This window comes from Crinia signifera, chromosome 4, assembly GCF_055691185.1.
Source record: "Crinia signifera chromosome 4, ASM5569118v1, whole genome shotgun sequence".
Taxonomy (NCBI): Eukaryota; Metazoa; Chordata; class Amphibia; order Anura; family Myobatrachidae; genus Crinia; species Crinia signifera.
Genome location: NC_139220.1, coordinates 227,349,198 through 227,367,609, shown reverse-complemented (window position 1 = coordinate 227,367,609; position 18,412 = coordinate 227,349,198).

The following is an 18,412-nucleotide window of genomic DNA, read 5'->3' as shown; positions in this document are numbered from 1 at the left end:
GTTACATCCCCCCCGCAATGCTTATTCATACAAAAATAATGTAAGAAAAGACTAATGCGCTGTCATGATGCCATCACACAGGTTTTATAGAGAGAGAATTTCCTTTTGCAAGTGAACCAGAATCAGGCCCATATTCAAATATCATTATTGCTATATTTATTGTAAACAATCTGCCTCTGCTACACAAATATAAATAAAATAAACCTATACTGAACACATCAACAAATTAATAAGGAATGGTATATAAGTAATATTTATTTTTCACCATAATAATTCTTTTTTTTTTTCATTTTAGCATAATTTTATTAAATACCACTATGTTGAGTCAATTTGTAGTATGACATAATGAACTATTAGAATTTTTAATAAACAATAATAATTGACATGCCCACAGAGAGCTCCTTCTGCATCCAACATTAATACATGCAGAAGACACACCGACAACATTTAGCAGGTCAGCCTGGTTCCAGGTTGTCACGTTGCATCAAGTTCTGTCACAGCACATGACTGAGAGCTACCTGCTGTAACATGAGCTTGTCTGAGACAGAGGACGGAAAACGTGAGCACGCCTTACATCCTCAAGCTGATAATTACCTCTATTCTCTACCTGCGTTTGTAGGTCAGCGTACCCAGTGTTATTGTAGTGTGTCAGCAGGCTCTAGATTTCTACAATCAAAAGATGATTTAGCATCTATTCAAAGCTGGTTTCTTCATTTTCAGCAACTGATAAACCCGGTTCTCAGAAATTAAAAAATATCATGTTACAGTATATTTGCTTATCGATAATACTTTCATCATACTATCATATATATGTGTGTGTGTATATATATATATATATATATATATATATATATATGTATATACACACGGACCCTGCTGGCCGCAACCAGTCGCATGGAACCCGCTGACCGTCGCACGGACCCTGCTGCCCACCCCCAGCCGCTTGTACCAAGCTGCCCGCTGTAGGACCTGTTGCCCGCCCCCACCACACAGATCCCGCCACTGCACATAGGTCCAATCGGACCGACACATCATGGGCAGGGCAGCCGAGAGGTATGGGGCGTGGTCTACTGGCAGGCGGGGCCACCTCTCGCGATTAGGCCACTCCCCCAAAATGTTTAGAGGTGGGTGAAAAAACACTAAAGAAAGTCGTGTGTGTGTGTGTGTGTGTGTTATTGTCCCTCTCCCCCCAGCAGCAGCACACACCTACAGCATGTTCTATGCTGAAAGCAGGCTCAGCATGAGCTCTCATGCTGTAAGTGAGATGCTCATGCTGAGCCTGCTGTAGAGGTGTGTGCTGCTGCTGCCCGGGAAGGACGGAGGGGGAAAGAGGGGGGGGTCAGATCAGGGCCCTCCAGCAAGCCTGGGCCCAGGTATTTAGTAGCCGCTGCGCCCCCCCCCCCCCCATCTCGGCGGCCCTGTCACTGATGGGTCTAATCCTATTGATTGAACCTGCACCAGGTTCAATCTGTAGGCTCGGACCCGATACGCACAGCATCAGGTTGGGTGAGGTGTCGAACAGATCAGATTTGGGCCAATATCGGCTACTCTCTGCTTTCCTCTTCTATGTATATTCTGTTGATGTGTAAGGCTATTTTTGTAAACTATCTTTATTGGACAATAATATATATGAATGAAGATTTAAGGGGAGGTTGTGATTTCTAATTTATGTTATGGTAACTATATGGGAACTATGGACCATTTTCTTCTAGATGAATCCACATGTTCTGTAGACTTGGTTGGCTTCTCAGTAAATTGGAAAATATGGCTCTTGAGTAGCAGGTGTGGTCTCGTGTAGATGCTTATACCAACCCGACACTGGGGAACTTTTGGCACTAGGATTCGTCTGCACATGGGCCTATTCTATACAAGTACTGTATATTAAAGGCAGAAACCATGAAAGCATTGTGGCTACATATTCACATAAAAGCAGCAACGTTCAGAAATCTATTAGACCTTTATATCCAGCTGCTCCGTTACATGTAAAGCCCATTGATGAGCAGCTAGGTGCAAGAGAAGCTCGCAATCAACTGCACAGCATCTGTGGATGGGCGTTTCTCGGTTCAGAGGGGTCACAAGAGCATAACTCAGAGGGGCTACTTTCTGTAATCATTAGATCAACAAAATGTGTTTTATTATCCACGGCTCCCACTATTTTGCAAATCAGGCCAAATCGGACAAGTGTATGGGGACCTTAACATTACCCTAACTCCTCTGTGCTGCTGCCTTAAAGGGATACTCAGCCCTTCTGAAAAGTCAACCAAAAAACCACAAACAAGAGAAGGCAGCGCTATTGAAATTGAGCGAAAATATTTATTCTATAATACAATACAATTTTAATATACCGGCTGGCAGAAATATCATACAATTAATGATAAAATAATTATACTACATCAACTGAGGCTTGTATTATTTATCTAAATTTCATTATTTGTAAAACTGAATGTCCATAATGTGCAGAAAGTAGGAAGATGTTAGATGCTTATCACAGCTCTCCTGGTGTTTAGCCCCACACAGTGTCCCGGCAATAAGCCAGGTTGCTGACGTCAAATGGGGGCGGGGCAGAGTGGCGGTGCATCATCTGGGGCAGAGGAGCCAGCGCTTGGAGCTGACGCTGTCTCCAAGTACCGCCTCCTCCATAGTCTGAACAGGACACGGTTGCTCAATCCTGTTTACCCGTTCATACTGCACAGCAACAAAGGTCAAATCCAGGATTAACCTTTCTTTTAACTTGGGTAGGAATGCCAGGTTGCTGGACGAGGGACATTTTGAAAATGCCACTGACATCTAGGTGTGCGCCAGTGGTGCCTCCAGTAGTATGCCATCGTCGGAGACGCACAGGGACCAGAATCTCTGGCACACCGCGTCGATTGGCGCGTTGGGGTCAGAATGAATAAGGCTAGCTCCCTCTGAAAACAAATAAAGTTTTATGCTCGTGCTCAGTGAAATCTTGAAAAGGTGTAATTCAGGGTTTCCTTTAATGTTACAAAAGTATATTAGGCTTGTAAATCCATTTTCAGGAAATTATATCTTTTTATCAGATGTACTTTCATACGTAGCTTGCTGTTTACTGCCAGCACATGAATAATTCATGATAGAAATAGATACAATCTCAGATTCATACAAAAATAATGTAAGAAAAGACTAATGCGCTGTCATAATGCCATCACACAGGGTTCTGAGCGTGCTGCCGGTAAAAGGAGACTAGGTGGGGAGCAGGTGTAAAAGATCACCAATTACATGGAATGCATCTTTATTTTATGTATTATTCTTTATTGCACTTTCTAAGCGTCACTCTTGGCAGTGTCTGTAGGCTGATACATGTTATCAGATTTGTAGGCTGTGGTGGGTGTTTCATACCGCATGTACTATATTTTGTTTCAATGCATTCTCCTTTGTGCAAGTGGGTCTTTCCTGGGGGAGGGGGAATGAATACATAGAGATGATTAAATGGAGTGGGAAGTATCTCCTGCAGCATCATCGTCTTCTGGCTGATCCTACACAATCGTCATGATCATTTCTGTGTCTCTTTCTGCAGCTCTACCATACATGATAAAATGTGATGTTTGGAACCTATAGCATTAAAGACATTGTTCAGACATCAGATTACATACAGACACGATGCAGATATGCATCACATTTTACTACATAACATTAATATACAGTATTGCAAGGCAATTATTTTGCTACAGTCACATCTCTATGTGATAAAATAATAAATCAGTATAGATTTTTAGACCCAGATTTCTTTGATTTCTAGACCCTGCTGACTAGTAATAGTTGTGTAAATACATTTTGCAGACTTAAGCTGCATACACACTAGATGATTTTTTTACAGCATATGCATGAAAATGAGCATTGCTGCTAACGACATCATCGTACATATCTAGTTTGTACGCACTATGGGGTATATTGCCGAAAAGACGGCAGTTTTTCGACATGAATAGACAGTGGCGTAACTATAAAATTTGCTCCCCCCAGCCAAAAAAGTTTCTGGCGCCCCCCATAATGCCCCTTTCACTATACGCCACACACCGTAATACCCCCTACACTATACTCCACACCATAATGCCCCTTATACTATAAACCGCACACATAATGCAACTTGCACTATACTCCACACATTGTAATGCTCCTTACACTATACTCCACACCGTAATCCCCCTTACACTATACACCACACAAGTAATTCCCCTTACACTATACACCAAACACGTTACTCCCCTTACACTATATACCACACACGTAATACACCCTAGACTATACGCCATGTGCCATAATGCCGCTTAAACATTATACATTTAACCTAATTCTACATATAAGCTGAAGGGGAGAGGCAGAGATGAGACCAGCAGACACTGCTGCTTCCCATTCCCTGGCTCAGACTCAGTCCCAGCCTCCTCCAGGCCACCCAACAAACAACCCATTGGACAGACAGACAGACCGCCTGCCCATCCCGTAACAAAGGCTGAACTGCAGGCAAGTGAGGCGGGGATAGGGATTTACACAAAACAATGGCCCTTATTCTGATTGATGCGGACTTTACCGCGTACTTACGGATCGCGTCTTTATGACGTCTGCGCATGCGTGGAGAACGCTACGCGCATGTGCCACGCCTTGACTCGGTACCAGTTCGGCCAAATCCCGTCCAAAACTGTTCACCGCTATCAGTCGGGAAATAGGGGCGTATTATGGGCGTAATGCGGAATGACACATGGGCGTAGTTTCAAAGTGGGCAAAACGGGGCGGAAACATGGGCGGACACGGGGGAGTACACTTATGTTGGGGGGCGTACATTCGGAAACCACTCCGAATGCACGCGATGAAAAAAGGGCAGAAATGTGCGGTGTCCACAAGTGTACTATTGCTTTGCGGACACCACTCGTTCATGCGGTAGGCGAACGTACGCCTAATGACTACAACCATTAACACCTGAACCCAATAGAATCTACTCCTTTACTCATTACTCACTAATAGGACGCTTGTCAGTGCTTTAATTGAAACCATTGCTGCTTCAAGGAACCCGTACTAAACACCCACATATGCTGTACTTGTCAGACACTTTCAAACTGCTAACAATGGACATGACAGAATATTAATACTAGCAATACACATGTGTATTTGACATGTACTCATGAAACCACACATTTTGGGTAAAGTAAACACATTTATTTATATTCATGTCACAGTCAAGTTTATGAGGATAGGTAATTGAATAAGTGGGTCATGTGATGTATTGCAGAAGATACTTCATAGTGGGTTGTTTGGCGGAAATCCTCCGCTTACGTGCGGTAGCACCGCTTGGCTCCCGTTCGGATGCGGTATTCCCGAGCATACTCTGTAATACTCTGTAATACCGTGCCGAATCGGAGTGTTTCTCCCGCACACGCATGATTTGTATGTCGTCCGTAAACACGCCCTGTTCTTAAAGAGTGAGTCCGTCCGAATGCGGAGGACACGTGGGCGTTTCTACGGACGATGGCCGCATGCGGAAAAACACCGTGGCGTGCGGACCGCTCCGTAAGAATGCGGGAATTTCCGCACAGATCAGAATAAGGGCCAATGTGAGGCTAACTTTAAACATGCGCTTAATCCTGCTGCCAAAAAACACCATATTATGACCAGTACAACCTCCAGTCCACAAATGGCAAAGCAGTAGGCAATAGGTGAAAAAATTGGCGCTGGATCAGATGTATTTTGATGACTGTTTGTCTTCAAACAATAGAACAATTTTAAATTATTAAAAATAAATTTAATGAAACAAAACATCCACAATAATAAAAAATAGTTCAAAAAGTTCCTTATCCAAAAGCATCCACTTTATAATAGACCAGATGGTGAACCTTTGTTTTGAACAGTCAGAGGATTATATTCCAGTACTAGTAGTTTATATGTACTGGTGACAGGCAAAACTTGCAAATTGGAATGACAGGAGGAAAATGACCTCCCTCTAAATGTTGATAATACAGACTGTTCTTTCTGATAAATGAAGTGGGATATAGGACTCACGTGAAACTCAGGATTGGGTATAGACACTGCCTTGATATATGGATCCCGATGGGCGCATCTCATCCTTTTGCCGGCTTGTGTGAGACGTCTGACTGTACCCACTGCACGTGAGTGGCAGGACAGGAGCCGGGGAAAGGAGCGCTGATGGCTGGATTGTCCCTGTATCTATGCGTGGTGTGCCAGCTGATGCACGCTCCACGCTGCTTGATGGACCGGGGAAATGGTGGCACAGGAACCGGGAGAAGGTAGATGACGGCTGGAGCTGAAGAATTACCCTGTGTCTGTGCGCGGTGCGCAGGCTGCTGCACGCTCCGCGCTGCCCTGATGAACCGGGGAATGGAAGTCTCTGCCTGGGATCTGCAATTCACCCGACTCAGCGGGCCGGGCACGGTGCACTGTGTGCGCTGATAGCAAGCTGGACATCCAGTCCTTTCGGACAAACAGACAGCTGGGCGGTTTGCTTGTAATACAGCGGTCCCAAAATTGCGGACCCTGCAGGTTGATTGCCGGACACTGTCTGGGATCTCTGGGTGTTGGTGTGGGGGATAGGGATTTGTTTGTCAATGACTGTCTGACTTGCCGCTGTCACCATGGCCGCCTCCGTGCTTAGCCAGTGCGTGGGAAGCGGCAGGCCGGCAGTCAGAGACTCAGATTGTGATTGTGCGCCGGGCAGGTGCCAGTGCCCGGCGCCCACACAGACCCCACTGCCGCTCGCTCCCCCAAGCGGCAGCGGGGGCTGCCTTACACAAGCTACGCCACTGTGAATAGATCAGATCTATTCAATGCTAGCTGTTTTTTTTTTGGCATGTCCAAATGTTTCGACATGCAGGTGGATTGACGGAATAGCCGTTAATCTACCTGCTTTTGACAGAATCCCGTAGGTCATTAGCGAGGTCCTCAGTTGTCTGGCTGCTATAATTAACTAAACTTCAATCAATTGACTTGGCTGTATTAGTATTTATTTATCACACAAGTCAGGAAGGTTAAGTGCGACCGTATTGTCACCAAGCAGTTTCATGAAAAGACAGATCTAGCCATGATCCTTCCAAATCAGAATTGGACAGAGGTATGTAAGTATACATCCATTTACATCTGCACATACACTGTATGCATAAACTGCATTTGCATCAGTGCACATAGATCCATGCCTCATGGTAATCAGAGAACTCTTTGGGGTTGTCTTTTAATACATTTGTACAAACACACACACACACATTAGGTGTGTCAGTTATGTGGTTTTTTTTACCATATAGAATATTGGTAGTGTACAGTATATTTGTATAGAGTAGAAGGGTACACACTGACTGGATGATACAATTAACAGTTTTGCTGATTCCGATGGGTCAGAATGACTAAATCATTGTATTTTCCAGTGTGTTCACATTATGGGCCTGATTCAGACCTGATCACAGTAAAAAATTGGGCAAAACCATGCTGCACTGTAGGTGGGGCAAATGTGCAGACAGAGTAAGATTTGGGTGAGTTATTTTTTTTCTGTGCAGAGTAAATACTGGCTGCTTTATTTTTACACTGCAATTAGATTTCAGTTTGAACACCTTCCATCCAAATCTTAAGGGATGTACAGAGTACACACAGGCTCGGGCTGGCATAGCCAAAATCAAGATGTAGCCGGGTTGAACATTGCTATCGCCTGCAGTGTACACAAGGGCGATACTGGCTAACCTTGTAGTTGATTTTGCCTATCTAGACAAAATCACCTGGCTGAATCGCCCTGTGTGTACACGGCATACCTCTCTGCACATGTTACATTTGCCCCACCAGCAGTGCACATGGATTTGCCCATGTTGAGAACAAATTTTTCCTGTTCAGGTCTGAATTAGGCCCTATTTCTGTAACAATGCTCGATCCCTGCAAGGTCAGTGACATCCTCTGTCCGCTGTACATGCAAGACAACAGAGGATATTGCAAGTGATGGCCATGCTGCTCAATGCAGCACAGGTCCCACTACATCGCCATACCTCCCAACAGTCCAGATTTTAGCGGGACAGTCCTGATTATCAGGGCCTGTCCCGCTGTCCCTCCCCGTAGCCAGGGGGCTGGGGGCATGGCTAGAGGCTCACAGAGCCTCTGGGTCATGCCCCCATAGCGGCAAAATGGGGGCGTGGCCTCATGGGGAAGCCGCGAGTATAGGCTACACCCCAAAATTAGGCCACGTCCCTGAATTTTTCGACGCGCGGCAGCTACGTCCCTCCTCGGACTCCTCCAAAGTTGGGAGGTATGCATCGCTGTGCTTTGGATTCTCACTATGTTACCTTATATTGGTGGGGATCCAAGACTGCTGATCTATACATTTCCAGACTGTTGTTTGTCCTGCTGTTCTATTGCATGGTTAAATGAAAGGCCACAAAAAAAACTATTAAGCACAACTTGCTTACATTCATAAATTGGTCCACACAGAATGGCCTTCATTATTATTGTAGTGAAAGTGTTGTTTCTTTGCTGTCTTAATCAATCTCTCGCTGTGTCCTTCAATGGCACTTTCTTGTAAGGTTATTGTAACAAAGCATGGCTAATCCACAGGTTCCAATAAATAATAGGTTAGAAAGAGGGGTTTGGTTGAAATTGATCCAATAAATAATAGCAGTCACAAAGTCAGTAATTACCTTTATTTAAACTAACTAAAGGTGTTATTTCTTCTGTCTGTGAGACAAAGGAAGGCAAATGTACCTAAACAGTACAAAGGGCATGTTTGGGGAACATTTTCTAATCAAATGTATACATGCAGTTGTTACTTTGCAGCAATAATGGCTGCTATTACTGCAACTTAAGCATGTTCCCAAGGAGTGTGATATGGGGGCCTATTATTTATTATACATATCATTTTTGCTCCATTAAGATAAGGGGGATGCACTAACACAAAAAATGCAGTAAAACCCCCGTTATCTGGGTTTTTACTGCATTTTGGGATGCACTAAAGCCCCACTGCCGGGTTACTGCGGCGAGGGATATGGGCTTCTTACCGCGACCCCTGCAACGCCCCCCGCCGCACCGCCACCCAGCAATGACACATGCCCACCCTCACCGCCGATGGCAGTGGGTCCCCAGCGGCTATCCCTCCTCTCTTACCTGGCTTCTGTGCTGCCCGGACTAGTTACCTCCCTAGCCTCACATCCCCTTCTGGGTGCAGGGAGGAGGAGACGGAGCCCTCCCCGCAGCAGTATCAGCAGCCAGGTAAGAGAGCAGGGGGAGCTGCTGGGGAGCCGCCAGGGACCCACTGCCATCGCTGGGCGCATCGCAAAGGGTAGCTCTAAATGCAAGAGCTATATATTGTGTGTCTTTGAAACACTGTCATCTGTTGGCAGTGAGTGAAAATACATCTCATTCTCTCTCACTCATGCACAAACACAGTGGCAATCACAAGGTAAAGGACTAGCTTTGGAAGCATTTACTTTGAGCGGGCTTAGTAGTGCTCCTTATGCACTTAAAGGTGGAGACTTCTTTCATCTGGACTAGCATCTCTCCCGCCTACCTATAACCCCTTCAGTGGTAATCCCGAGAATTTTCCAGGCTATGCTTTAGTGCCCAGACTGGCAAGACTGGAAAATTCTTGGGATTGCCCCTGCTTAGCGCCAGGTTGATCACTCAGCTAGCTTCAGCGCTGCCCAGCTCCAGCTTCTCGGCCGTGCCTCCCCCCCCCCCCCCCTGTTGTGTGACAGTCTGCGATACACTGGGGTTCGGTATGCCGTGTTTCGACATGCCGCGTTGTCGGGGGGCAGTGGCGAGTTACCGGGGGCAGGGCCAGGCAGCTGCTGACATAGTGCTCAGCGGCGCTGCCCTGTCCCGGGAGACAGAGTGGTCTTTTCTTTTAGGGAGCGCTCCCCCTAAAAAAACTCTCCCAGTGGGGAGTGCTACCTAAAAATAACCCCACCACTGAAGGGGTTAAGGAATTTTAAATAGTACATTTGCTGTCTACATTTTAGAATGTTACTTGAGCCAAGGGAGGAAGAGAGGAAGAGAAAACTCTTTTTTGGGGGGCACCCTTAAATCACAGAGAAATACGGTTTTAAAACATTATTTTTAATAGATATGCATTAAAATTAATTAGATAATTTTCTTGTCACAAACAGAAAAATGCTGCTAAATATTTGAAGTGATATTGAAACTATATATACAGGCCGGCCTTTCCAACAGTTACTTACTTTATGTATGTAGTGACCCTCGTTTCTTCCTGTTTTTCATATACCAAGGTATAGGTAATAGTATGTAGGATTTAAATCATAAGTCACTTATTCATTGACCATCATATATCCAAAAAAGTATTGGTGTTAGACAAAATTGTGGTTTGAGTGTCACACAAAATATAATAAAAACTCTAATATCTTATGCTAATATGAAGCCAAGAAAAAAGGGACCTGTATCTTTGTGGTGTGCCACTTCTGCTGTTCTCCTATCTTGCCTGTTGGGTATAGGACAGGGAATGAGAGAGTGACACTCCGATATCAGGTTGAAAGGAGAGGTGCAGGGAAAAGCATATCAAGCTGAGACCATGGTTTTAATTAGAGATTGTGGGCTTGGATTTCCCAGATCCAAGCCCACACAAACGTCATCAATCTGAGCCCGGTGCTCGTAGGGTTCCGCCTGACTCTGATCCGGGCACGCGGGCAAAACATCATTGCCCGGCGCCGGATTCTTGCAAGATCCGGACCGCTATATAACAAGCGAGCGTCCGGCGCCATTTTTCACTCGTGATTTGAGCTGGTTCGAGAGAGTAGGATAGTCTGTGTGCGGAGCTTTGTTAGGTTAGGGAGCTGTGTTTTTCTTGCTGCTGGGGTGACTGCCAGTGCCTTCTAGTGCCACTGTCTGCTTTGCGTTCTAGTGGTGTGTGCTCTGCACTGCCAGTGGCTGGCTGCCAACCCTGTCAGCAGTAGTACCTCTACCTGGCCACTTCAATCATACATGTGTATATGATTCCAGTGTGCACTGTTGTAAAACTTATTAACCACTTGTATAACAGTCTGCTTGTGCATCTGCTGTATAATTAATAATACCCCCCTACTGGTGTATTTTTTACAGCCTTACATAACTAGTAAACATATTCTCTGCTGGTGCCTCTACTTTACTACTGAGTCTGACATAAATAAATATTAATAAATTAACAGTGTACTGGTGCAACTACTAAATAATATCTCTGCTGGTGCACATTAATTATACTGCCGTATATATAATATCTGTTTGGTGGTGCCAAATTAATTTACTGCCGGATATATAATATCTCTCTGGTGGGGCATAATTAATTCACTACCGTATATATAATATCTTTCTGGTGGTGCATAATTAATTTACTACCGTTTATATCTTTCTGGTGGTGCATAATTTATTTACTACTGTATATCTTTCTGGTGGTGCATAATTTATTTACTACCGTACATAATCTGTTGGTGCCTAATTAATTTACTACCGTATATCTTTCTGGTGCTGGCTAATTAATTTACTACTGTATATCTTTCTGGTGATGCCTAATTCATTTACTAGCATATATCTTTCTGGTGGTGCATAATTAATTTACTACAGTACATCTTTCTGGTGGTGCATACTTTATTTACTACTGTATATCTTTCTGGTGGTGCATAATTAATATACTACCGTATATCTTTCTGGTGGTGCATAATTAATTTACTACCGTATATATAATATCTTTCTGGTGGTGCATAATTAATTTACTACCGTATATATAATATCTTTCTGGTGGTGCATAATTAATTTACTACCGTATATATAATATCTTTCTGGTGGTGCCTAATTAATTTACTGCCGTATATATAATACCTCTCTATTGGTGCATCTACTGCCGTATTCATGTGCACTCCAGTGGTGCTGTCCTGTGGTGTAATATATTGCATAACTCCACAAAAATAATGGAGATCCAAAACATGGAGAATCAATTAGGGAATGATGAAGGGCCGCTTCCTCTTAATTCTGAATCTGCTGCAAATGCCATCAACATCATCTGCCAAGGCCGATGTCCAGTGTCAAATTACGGGGCATGTAAAATCCAAAAAGCCAAAGTTGAGTAAAAGGAGGACCAAAACAAATAAATTCAAATCATTGGAGGAGAACCGTAAAATTGGCAATGTGCCATTTACGACACAGAGTGGCAAGGAACGGTTAAGGCCCTGGCTTGTATTCATGACTGGTGGTTCAACTACACATGACCATGCAAGCCCTCCTACTCCCCCCTTTAGAAATTTGAAGAGATTTCAGCTGTCATCAAAAACACAGCAAACATCTCTGCCTACTAAAGAAGACATGTTATCACAAACCCTCAAGGAGAGTCCAAGGGTGTTGGTGGTTGCAATGCCTGACGTTCCCATCGCTGTACAGGAATAGGTGGCTCCTTCCACCATTTTCAGCACTCCCTCTGCATATGCTGGAAGTATCACCCACAGTGCAGTTCCTGACTTAGATAATGAATTTGTCAATGTTGTAGACCAAGAGGAGGCTATTGATGTAGCTGGTGCTGAGGAGGAAGTTGACAAGGAGGATGCTGAGGTGGTTTGCTTAAATGAGGCACCAGGGGGGGAAACAGTTGTTGTCCATGGGATGAAAAAGCCCATCATCATGCCTGGGCAGAGCACCAATAAATCCACCTCTACGGTCTGGAATTTTTTTATCCGAATCCGGACAACAAATGTATTGCCATATGTAGCTTATGTAAAGCTTCTATAAGCAGGGGTAAGGATCTTGCCCACCTAGGGACATCCTCCCTTATATGTCACCTGAAGACCCTTCATAAATCAGTGTTTAGTTCAGGAACTGTGACTTCCGTCCAGCGACACCGAAATCCCATGGTTCTCCTGTTGGAGCCAAGTGCCTGAAAAGCACACCACCAACTCCCTTCTTGTCAATTTCCGCCTCGATCCGGATTGGGGGGAGTCCTGCAGGCCATGTCATCAGCATGACTGACTCCTCTTCTATTCGAGATTACTCCAGAGGATCCTGCAGCGCTACGCCTACTACTTCCACTGCTGCTGGGAGTCGGTCATTATCCCAACAGGGGAAGTCGTAAGACCACTACCTCTTTCACTAAGCAATTGATCGTCCAACATTCTTTTGCCATGAGGACGAAATATGACAGCAGTCATCCTATGGCAAAGTGGATAACTGCGGCCTTGACAGCTATGTTGGTGTTAGACGTGCGTCCGGTGTCCGCTATCAGTGGAGTGGGATTTAGACGGTTGATGGAGGTATTGTGTCCCCAGTACCAAATCCCATCTAGATTCCACTTCACTAGGCAGGCGATACCCGGGATGTACAGGGACGTCAGAAAAAGTGTCCTCAGTGCCCAGAAAAATGCAGCTGTACCCACTGTCCACTTAACTACGGGCATGTGGACAAGTGGATCTGGGCAAACTAAGGACTATATAACTGTGACAGCCCACTGGGTAGATGCATCGCCTTCCGCAGCAGCATCTCCTGCATGCCAGCTCCTTCCAAGGCAGGCTACGCTGTGTATCACCGGTTTCAGGAAGAGGCACAATGCCGACAACCTCTTAGAGAAACTGAGGGAAATCATCTCTCAGTGGCTTACCCCCCTTAGACTCTCCTGGGGATTTGTGGTGTCGGACAACACCAGTCACATTGTGCGGGCATTACACATGGGCAATTTCCAGCACGTGCCATGTTTTGCCCACACAATAAATTGGGTGGTGCAGCATTTAATCAGAAGTGACACAAGCGTGCAGGAGATGCTTGTGGTGGGCCGCACAATTTGCGGACACTTTCGGCATTCTGCCACTGCCTGCCGAAGGCTGGAGCGGCAGCAAAAACTCATCATCTTGCCCTGCCATCAGCTTAAACAAGAGGTGGTGACGCGCTGGCACTCCACCCTCTATATGCTGCAGAGGATGGAGGAGCAGCAAAAGGTCATTCAAGCCTACACGGCCACCTATGACATAGGCAGAGAAGTGGGGCTGCACCTGACTCAAGCGCAGTGGAGGCTGAGTTCTGTGTTTTGCAAGGTTCTCCAGCCATTTGAACTAGCCACACGTGAAGTTAGTTCCGACTCTGCCAGCTTGAGTCAGGTGATTCCCCTGATCAAGCTGTTGCAGAAGCAGCTGGAGAAAGGAGCTAAAGCATTGCGATTCCGCAAAGCATGTCGCTCTTGTGGATGAAACCCTCCATACGCTTTACCAGGATACGAGGGTGGTCAGTCTGTTAAAGTCAGAGAAATACATTCTGGCCACCGTGCTTGATCCTCAGTTTAAAGCGTATGTTGTGTCTCTGTTTCCAGCGGACACAAGTCAACAAAGGTGCAAAGACCTTCTGGTCAGGAGATTGTCATCTGAAGGGGACCGTGACACGGCCCCAGTTCCTCCTACATTTTCTCCCACACCTGTGTCTGCGAGGAAACAGCTGCGATTTCCCACACAACCCGCTGGCGGGGATGCAGGGCAGGCAGGAGGGAGTTTGGACATCTGGTCTGGACTAAGGACCTGGCAACGATTGCTGACATGTCTAATGTTACTGCATTGGATGCTGTCACCATTGAAAAAATGGTGGAGGATTACTTTGATGACAGCATTCAAGTAGACACGTCAGACAGTCCTTACCTGTACTGGCAGGAAAAAAAGGCAGTTTGGAAGCCCCTGTACAAACTGGCTCTATTTTAGTTGTCCCCCCTCCAGTGTGTACTCCGGGAAGCCATTCTGCAGTGTCGTTAATGTAGGCACTGTACCTTAAGCACAGATAACACGTACATGACTGTCACATTCACAAACACTGTAATGCAGATGGGTATATTCCCTATATTATTCCGGGAGTCGGCTGCTGCCGCTCTCACCCTGCATCACACAACCAGATTATTATTATTATCATTTTATTTATAAGGCGCCACAAGTGTTTCACAGCGCCGTACAAAGGAACAGTACAGGGAGACAAAACTTGGCATAACATTGAATAAATAACAAAAATAGGAGTACAAATAAAGAGCGCCACAGTTCAATACACATTACAGCTTAAATATAAGTAGTGAGGACTCAATCAACATACAACTAGAGGCTTGAGGCCAATGATGGAGAGGAGTATGCAGACGAAGATGGTCACTGAGTCGGAAGATGGCCTAAGTTATAGGAGTGTTTCTGCCCCGGCCTGCAGAAGGCTGCCGAATCGCCCCCTGCTCCGCGGCTGGTAGTAAACACAATCAAGCCCGATAGTGGTCTTATTGGATATTAAACTGATAAAAACAGATACACAGCACAGCAGCCTAAGTGACAGGGGCGTTTCTGCCACTGCTTGAAGAAGACTGCCGAATCACCCCCTGCTTCTCGGCTGGTGGTAAACGCGATCAAGCCAGATAGTGGTCTTATTGGATATTAAACTGCTAAAAACAGATACACAGCACAGCACACTCGCAGACCAAATCAGTGCTGCACCAATCACCCACTGCTCCTCAGCTGGTCGCCGCCTATGGTCAGAAGGTTCCACCCCTTTGCAGCTATTGCATTGCTGCACCAATCACCCACTGCTCCTCGGCTGGTCGCCACCTGTGTTCAGAATAGAATGGAAATGAAAGGAAATTAATGTTATTGAGGTTAATTATAGCATAGGCGCAAAAAGACCTGTGGCTGCCGGATACATGAGTACACCATGTGGTCCGCCTAGGCCGGGTCTCCAGATGTACGTTATGCATCCTGTGGTCACGTGGTCACTATTATATTAGCACTACTAAAAGTTGTGCTATACTACTAACCAATAGAACCAATAGTACTCTCAAAATTCTCCCATGCTTTTCCCCCTGTATTTCTACATTTTAGAATGGCCAATATTATTATTATAGGTATGCCCTCCTGATGAGTTTTTCAACTCCTGAAAGCATTGGTCTCTAGGCACCAACTGTCCAACACACAAAGGGCAGAGCTAAATCCATGTAAACAGTGATTGCTGCCTTCACCCTGCTGATCACTGCAGCGGTTATACTGTAGTTACAGGTGGATCTATCTGTGGATGCCTGATACAATGACGTTTCTTTTCTTTCTCTATAGATGCAAAGTAAATATTGTGTCTGTAGACGAGGTAGGCTTGTCATAAAGCTGTACTTCAGGTTTTATTATCCTGGGTTGTAGATGCCTCCTTTGCATTTATTATAACTGCAGATAATCCAAAAAGACACAAAAGCTAATGAAATCCTAGACACATAATGAAAATATGCAATTATGATGTTATCTAATTATGAAACAATATTACAAACTATGCTGCTTATAATGAGTTGCACTAAATCAGCGGAGAACGTTGGGATTAATTTGTGTCATTTCAGGCTGTAACTCGTAATGAGAATGCCACAGTGACCTGGCTTTAAGTCAAAGAGGACGTTAATGTGCTACTGATATCTGCATTTTTAAAATAACTTTTCACATGTTAGCTGTGTACCACTGTTGAAACTCTTTGGACAGGGAAAACGTTAGCACCCTTTACTGCCCCACTGTCACTGACTGCTGGGTACACATTGGACAATATGGCCGATATTGATATTGATATTGTGCAGGGTTGCCTACCCTCCCCGAATGGCCAGAAGTCTCCCGAAAATCCCCCCCCCCCCGGAAAGGTGGGCAACCCATTGCGCCCCCCGTCGTGGCAACCGCGGGTCTCAGAGGAGGGGGCAAGCTAAAAGTCACAATCACGTCATTTTAGCCCACCCCCTCCACGGAGATCCGTAAATTAGGATATTTTACATCCAGGGGGGCGAGGCTTAATGACATCACGGTCAAGCCCCACCGCCCGACTGGCTACTGAAAGTCTCCTCTCCGGGAGAAGCCCGGAGAGGAGAATCTAAAAGTCGGCAACCCTGATATTGTGTGCATATTGTCCACTGATTACGTTCAATATCATTAATGATGCATTGTGTCCGGATCTCACCAATGACCCCCCTTTGCCGCCTGCACATGGAGCTCAATCTCACAATATTGTCAGCTACTGCATGTATGGAGCGGGGCGCAAGTAATGTCACTGACCAATAATGTGAAAGATATCGGTCAGTTTGTACCTCACACCAGGTGATTTATTTGAAATTTGTAAGGTGTAGCCTTACACATCCATGTGTAGCCTTACACATCCATTCGCACAGGGAGCACCAGTGGCATAAGTTCCTCCCAGTTGTCCTGAGGCATAAATCTCAATCAGTAAGGTGTCTATCTCCTGTAAGACAGGTCATGGGTTCTAAAACATGGTGTGACACTTGTAAAAAATTATGTTAGGAGTTGGAGAAAGCCACAGTAGTGATATCAATGGTTTTCAATTAACTGATTCAAAATGGCAGGGAAAGAGAGGTGCCCCATTGGGAGCAGAAGCCCAGTGGCAGATGACTCCATTGCCTCCCAGAGTTACACCTCTGGCGAGCTAATTAAATCGCAAGGTGGGATTTCAATTTAGCAGTGGTTCTCAACCTCGGTCTTCAGGAGCCCCACTCAGTTCATGTTTTCCAGGTCACGTGCATTTTTATTCTAGTTGAATCGGACGGATGCGTATTTCGGAAAGGAACCAAGTGTTCTTAGCCCCGCCTATTGTACGGATCGCTCACACCGTCAGAATGCGGTAAAATGCCGACCGAACGGACCGCGAGTGGATGTTTCATGTGAACACCTCCTCCATCTGTGGGAACTTCCCCCCCATCCTCCGATGGTCGCCAACCATTGAATGATGGACCGAGTGGTCAGACAGCACCGAGTGCTCCAGACCACTTGGACATTTCTCTGTATGAAAGCAGGGATATGGGCAGGCAGCTGTCTGCCCCCCACATGTGCTTCACGGCCGCATTACCATACGTATGCCCAGCGTTTTCATGGGAACGACCATGAAACGCGGGGCATACACATATGGGAATGAGCCCAAACAGCCCTTCACGACCCTCTCCACCCCCTGCTCGGATGGTTCTGTATGATCATTTTCTGCACGGACCTCACGCCGTGTTCGTACGTGTGAGGCGTTCGCACATGCGCAGATAGGCCTCAGCAAATACGCAAACACCAACCATCGCCTGTCCATCCGCACTCGGAGCCATCCGACTCAATCAGAATAAGGGCCAATGTGACAGTTGGTGATACAGAGGGCAGCTGTTGGTGACCTGGAAAACGTACAGGTTGGGAACCACTGCAAGTTTAGCAGCACAGCAGCTTGACTGAACACTGGCCGCTGTTAAATCACGGCTGTGCGATCAGGTCTGAATTACCCCCTGATATGTATATCAGCTGCAAAGACACATTAGTAAATTATTCAGTATATGTCTTTATTGTGGTGCAATATATTTAACCCACATATTGCTGAATATGTTGGCAGGATATATAATAGACAGATCAATGAACTTTCTGCTTTATTCTTCCTCAAACAGCAAAAGGGTTTACACTATTCTATGGTTAAGGACATAAAAACCATGTGTAAGCTGTCTGATCCC